Raw genomic sequence first — 7,382 nt, forward strand, 5'->3', positions numbered from 1 at the left:
CCAACTCACCACATTTATGAAAACATAAGAAAAATAAACATGACATACAACAGCAAAATTCCACCTTTAAATTATATCGTCAATGCTGTGATCCAACACATTTTTGACATATTTTAAGACAGAACTAAAATCAGTGTTCATGTTTGATATTAAATAAAACTTTTACAACTTTAAACAATGAGTAAATCAATACTGCATAGTCAGCTGTAAAAGGCCTCAAAATGACAAAAGTAATAACATTTCTAACGAGAAAAATGATGACCCGATTCACGTAAAAAAAAATGAACGAGAGACAATATAACATACACACGGGTGTCATTCGGTTTATCGAGAGAAATGATCGTGATAGAATATCCAACGGCGGTCAAGTATAAAGAGACGATCGTGAAAGTTCTGGTAACGGATCGTGAAAGACATTTAATATACATTCTAGTTCAGAATCTTTCAAAACGCGGAACAAATCCGAACAAAAAAATATGTCTGTCAAAATGGTTTAACTTCTTCCACATAACTGTGATAGGAGATAAAGAAAATATGAAGTACTTTTTGAAAAAACACAAAAGGCGAAATGCGTGTCTATGAAATTAGTTACAAATAACACGCTTTTTGTACCTATGATGGTCATATTTCAGAATATCATAACATATTTGAAATTTTATCTTTGGTATATCTGATAGTACAGTAAAATTAAAGTATGTTTTTCCATTAAAAGCGTTAATTTGTTTATGAAAACCTTGAATTTGTTGAATTTCCATCAAACTTGATCGTGAAAGATCAAGCAACGTATTATTTCGATCGTGAAAGAAAATGCGTGACCAGACTTACTACTAGACATCAGAAATCAGTATTTATTTTACCATTTTTACATTAAAGCTATTATCTTTTTTTCTATTCAACACTTAACCTCGAAAGTTAAACTAAAGGCTCTAAAGCCTGTGTCGCTCACATTGGCCTATGTGAATATTAAACAAAGGACGCAGATGGATTCATGAAAAAATTGTGTTTTGATAATGGTGATGTGTTTGTTCCTCTTACTTTACTGACCATTCTTGCTGCTTACAATTATTTCTATCTATAATGAACTTGGTACAGTAGTTTCAGTGGAAAATATTAGTAAAAATTTACAAATTTTATGAAAATTGTTAAATTGACTATAAAGGACAATAACTCCTGAAAGGGTCAATTGACCATTTTGGTGATGTTGACTTATTATTATGTCTTACTTTGCTGTACATTATTGCTGTTTACAGTTTATCTCTATCTATAATAATATTAGAGATAATAACAAAAAAACGGCAAAATTTCCTTAAAATAACCAATGCAGGGGCAGCAACCTAACAAACAGTTTGTCCGCTCCATCTGAAAATTTCAAGGCAGATAGAACTTCACCTGATAAATGGAGAATATCATATGGCTTTTTTAATATCGCATCCGTATCAACCCGAGACACCAATATAATCCCTAGAGCTCTGATACCCCAAAGATGAATGTGTCCAAGTTTGAAAGTGAAAGTTTGGATTAATTTGGCCCAGAAGTTTCAGAGGAGAACATTTTTGTAAAAAATTACTAAGATAGATGAAAAATGGTTAAACTTGACTATAAAGGGCAATAACTCCTAAAGGGGTCAACTGATCATTTTAGTCATCTTGCCTTATTTGTAAATCTTACTTTGCTGAACAGTATTGCTCTTTACAGTTTATCTCTATCTTTAATAATATTCAAGATAATAACCAAAAACAGCAAAAATTTTCCTAAAACTACTAATTCAGGGGCAGCAACCCTACAACAGGTTGTCGGATTCATCTGAAAATTTCAAGGCAGATAGTTCTTGACCTGGTCAACAATTTTACCTCATGTCAGAAATTGCTCTAAATGCTTTGGTTTTTTAGTAAAAGCCAAAAACTGCAGTATACCCCTATGTTCTATTTTTAGCCATGGCGGCCATCATGGTTGGTTGGCCGGGTCACGTCACACATTTTTGAAACTAGATACCCCAATGATGATGTTGGTTGGTTGGCCGGGTGACGCTACACATTTTTTAAACTAGATACCCCAATGATGATGTTGGTTGGTTGGCCGGGTGACGCTACACATTTTTGAAACTAGATACCCCAATGATGATTGTGGCCAAGTTTGGTTTAATTTGGCCAAGTAGTTTCAGAGGAGAAGGTTTTTGTAAAAGTTAACGACGACGGACGACGACATCGACGACGACGGACGCCAAGTGATGAGAAAAGCCAGGTGAGCTAAAAAAAAAACAACACCAACTAATAACGTGTCTCAATATGTGTGAAAGATTCAGCTCTGTGAATCGGTCTAGTGCACTTCAGGCAGGACGACACTAGTTAGCCAATAATATAGATATGCAACGTTTAAACCAAATGTTTTGTTATGCATCAAACAAATAATCATAGCAAAAAAAGCACATTTCATGTGTAATTTTTGATTGAAAGATAACCAACATTTTGTGTTTACTAAGTTCTTAATAAACAACGCAGATAAGGATTGATTTAACTATATAGGACATACTATAGAATACCAAAGCGCAAATGCTGTAATGTCTTGTTTGCTTTAGTTATGATAGTATAGTTGTTGAACGTCTATAATATCAAGGGTTTTACTAGAAGTGTCAAATGCGCTTAAGATTGTCAATGTTTCATAAAAAAGGTCATTGTCAGATGGACCATGTCATACAGATCTCCCGTATAAATAAATGTGCTCCGATCATTACAGTGCCTTAAAAATGACAATTGTAAAAGTTATGCTTGGTCAATTAATTCGGAACATAAGGTCAAAAGTATATGAACCCTGACCGACAGCCAGGCTCAGACATCTTACTATCATTTAATAAATCAAACACAATTGAAGTCATCATGGTCATATAAGAAATATGCAGACAGACATGTACACCATACACGAAACACCTTGTCGCTATAGCATACAGGTCCAAAATGTATATATTCAAAAGGCCAAACAACATAAAACAAACATTGCCGAATGATGCATGATAATGAGTTCAGTGTTAGTTGAAATCTTGCACAAGTCGAAACTATACACCTTACAATCATAACAACAGACAGTTATTCCAAAGCTTAACAAATTCTCGATACGGACCTGACCACTAAAATGAATCTTCGTCCATGAAATGAGGCAAATTCAGGGTCAGGTGAATCCTGTCTGACAGACATTTAGTATAGGATCCAATATACAAAATATGGGTATCCTATAACTCATGATAAGTGAGTACTTCACATGACAATAAAAAAAAAATCATCCTACAATCATCCAACTATTTTACAAACAACATGTTCACAAATGCCCAAATAATAGTTTTAATGTATTTGCGTCGTACATGTACTTAATTATAATCCTAGTACCTTTTATAACTATTTACACCACTGGGTCGATGCCACTGCTGGTGGACGTTTCGTCCCCGAGGGTATCATCAGCCCAGTATTCAACACTTCGATGTTGACATGAATATCACTAATGTGGTCATTTGATACAAATTTCTTGTTTACAAAACTTTCAATTTTTCGAAAAACTAAGGATTACCATAGTCGTATTTGGTACAACTGTTTGGAATTTTGGATCCTCCATGCTCTTCATCACTTTACTTGTTTGGCTTAAACCTATTGAGGATGTTGACCTATCTGGTCTTTTTCAATATCAATAACAAATATCAATGATCATATAATGGAAGAATAATGTGAACGTCTTCGTATCATCAGATCTTTCGCGATCCTTTTCACGATCTTCAAAAATGCGGTACGTGATCTTTCACGATCCAAAAAATAAATTTTGTGTAGATAGTTCTTTATTTATTAAGTTTCAGATTATATTTATACAAAATTACTATGAAAACCGTTTAATTGGTTCAAATACAATGCCCTTAACCTGATAAACGTAGTTTATCTAGTCTAATTTGTGAGAAAAAAAATTGTGTTTGTTTACATTTTTTATATCATTGAAATGTTGAGAAGCAATCTGCCTTTTGTCGTTTTGTAATAACTATGTACTTTTGAAACTGGATATTCTGACATACTGATCATAATGTTGAACCATTTTGACAGACAGTTTTATTTGGTCGTAAATGTGTCTGTGTAATTAATTAAATTAATTTAGAATATTGACTGAACTTTCATATGTCGTCTCGATTAAATGTATTTCACGATCCGTTACCAGAACTTTCACGATCGTCTCTCAATACTTGACCGCCGTTAGATATTCTTTCACGATCATTTCTCTCGATAAACTGAATGACACCCGTGATACAGCAAAAAACGACAATCACTTCATTACAGGCTTCTGACTTGCGAATATGTATAACAAATATTTCCGGATTCTATGATTGGTTGATTGGTTAATTCCTATTTGGTCAGTTTTCCAAATCATTTTCGATAGTGATAATTTGGACTTATTTTGAATACTTTTAGGATATTTGCTGATGTATTACAAATAAAGAAGTACTCCTTTTGTTTGTAATATGCGTTTTCGTATGTGTCAAGAAAATCTAAAATAAATGTATAACATAACAGATTTTTAAGCTATTTCTGTATCTTTTCGCAATTGCATTTAACTTGTTATAGTAAGCTGATATTCTGAAAAAAACATGGAACTTTGTAAAAAGGAAGAAAGCATTGGTATGATCTCCTGTCAATGCAAATGGCAACCGATCGTTTTTATAAGCATAATGGAACAACATCTTTAAAATTCATTGCAAATATCCGTTCATAGCTCGTGGACAATCCGTGATTTACATTATACGTGGTTAGTATATCAATCTGTCTCATCGAAATGTTCTTTCAGTTCAAAATCAAATGTAGTTGTATATTTGTCATCGAAATGACTACACTTGCAAGCCCGACCTCCCAGTAATTGGTCATTTGAGATCACCTGGACGCGCCCAAGCTGATCTCAAAACTCTAACCATTACAATCATAGACCCCAACGAGGATTGGTGGAAGGCCGACAGAGTTGCACGGGAAAGTTTTTGAATCGGAAAGTTTAGGACAGTTTCCCCAGAGGGCATACATGAAAAAACATAGAAATAGTCATTCATTTTCCCTATCATCACTCATTTTCCTGTCATCACCGTTTTTCCTACCATCACTTGTTACCAGTAACACCAGCTTCCGTACTGGACTTACAGTTTAAAGATTGTTTTTAAATTATACCAGTTTAAACTACAGGGCTATATTCCTTTGGGGAGGATGTAGAAGTACGCAGCCACGTTCAATTATATAACTGAAAAAAAAATAAAAAAAAAATTTTCTTATCATTATTAAACTGCTATTTGTTTTGGGAGGACTGAATATGCAGTCTCTGTTGCATTTACCCTATCGTTGTCAACTTAATAAAAAAATATGGTATGCGTTTATGGAAGTGACAGATGGAATTAACAGTTGCTATGAGACGCAATTCAGCTATATTACAATCCAAGAAGTAGGTCAGTCATGAATTGTACGAATTACAGTCATAGTTTACACAAACGTCGGCATTTAAAGTAAGTACAAAACGGAACTGCGATTTAAATAACAGAAATCTAACCTGTATATATTGCAATGACATTCACGCTCCAACTGCATGCATGAAAGTAAAAAAAAATATTGATGTCAGAAAGCGCACAATAAAGGAGAAACAGTTATACTTTAATTGATTGAGAAGTCACAGAATTGCAAACTGAAAATCAATAAATACATGTAAAAATTGCGGAAAACGACATCACACGAGTATTTGCAATACGGATGAGCAATATACGCAAACCAAAGCTTTAACAGAAATGGATTATTATAATTAAGGAAAACCAGACAGCAACCTCTCATTAGTAAGCATGCACTCATTAGTGACATGAGGACGAGCTCAAGTACTTTTGACAACTGGGATAGTTACATTCTAGTCGGACAAAAACCCATTCCAGTCAAGCAAACACCATATTCGACGAAGGTGCACAGCGCAGTTTTATTACCGAGTATACGGCTGAAAAAATAAACTTGAAACAAGTAAGAAATAGAGTAATAACTGTCTCGGGAACAAATGCGAAGATACAACATCTTCAAGTTTCTATTGTTTATTTACAAGCTCAGACTACACAATTAATGTAATTATCATTCCAAAGATTACAAATTTTCCATACTTCAATGGATTAAATTTAGCACACCCTGTATCACATGACGAGGACTTTAAAGTCTCAATATTAATCGGCGCTGATTACTTTTGGGATATTGTAGAGGACAAAGTTTTTCGAGGACCGTGAACTACTGCAGTGAAATCGAAAGTATGCTACTTATTATCTGGAACTATGCATCGAAATACATCAGAACATTACATTCCGTCATTTTCATAAATCATGAACATGTCAACCCCGCACAGACATGAAAAATGTGAATTTATTGAGAAAATCAAGAGAACAGAATACTTTATGACAAGCCGTTTTCAATACATACTACCCACCGTTAATGCAGATGTGTAACGAACAGGTATTACGGATATAGAAAGCTTTTTTTTTTTTTATATTCCTCGAAATGTACGTTACATTTATTACAAGGGAGGAGAATATCACAGGAGAACTTTATCAACACAAAGGGCAATATGAACGCATCAACAGAGGCAAATGAACTAATACAACGAAAACGAACTTTCAGAGATCATTTGTAAACTGTGGAGCATTGAATACTATACCGGACTGAGAGTGTATCACAGTGTAACAGGAAACATCTATACTCATGTGGACATCGGTTCTGTAGTTCTAATCATAAAGGTGGCCAAGAACAATTCGGAAATTAGGTGTTACAGAAGGTGTGATAACAGGATTAGATAGACTTTTTCGTGCTGCAAAGATTCGTACCTCAATTGGACTTATTACTACACGGCCGATTGTTATATTTTGTGGCCCGCCAGTACATGTATGTCCTTGCTAAAACTTAGTATTTGCATATGTATGTGTATCTGTTCTTTATGTTATTGTAATGATCAATGTTTCAACCAATTAAATATATATTATTATAACAGTCTTTAATGAGGTCAAACGTAATTGAACACAGCACAGCTCCACATAGTGTTATTAATTTGTGTTTCTCAATATAAGTTTTTGTGCACTGATGCATGATGCTGGTCAGTTCTATTTTTTGTCAGTTTCTTTTTAATACGAAGATGCGTGTCAAATATGGAAACCGTTTATGGGCCCTTTTTTAAAGGTGTGCATGCATAAAACATATATAAAACATTTTCTGCCTACTTGCAAATTGTCGATGGTAAGGAACCAGCTACGGAACTTCATTCGGGGTTACAATTATTAAGCTACACTTAGAAGTTAAAACTATACTATTATAAAGTTATAAAGTACAGTACTATTTATTATTATATAATACTTCAGAAAATCG

This window comes from Mytilus edulis, chromosome 10 (assembly GCF_963676685.1).
Source record: "Mytilus edulis chromosome 10, xbMytEdul2.2, whole genome shotgun sequence".
In the NCBI taxonomy this organism is placed as follows: Eukaryota; Metazoa; Mollusca; class Bivalvia; order Mytilida; family Mytilidae; genus Mytilus; species Mytilus edulis.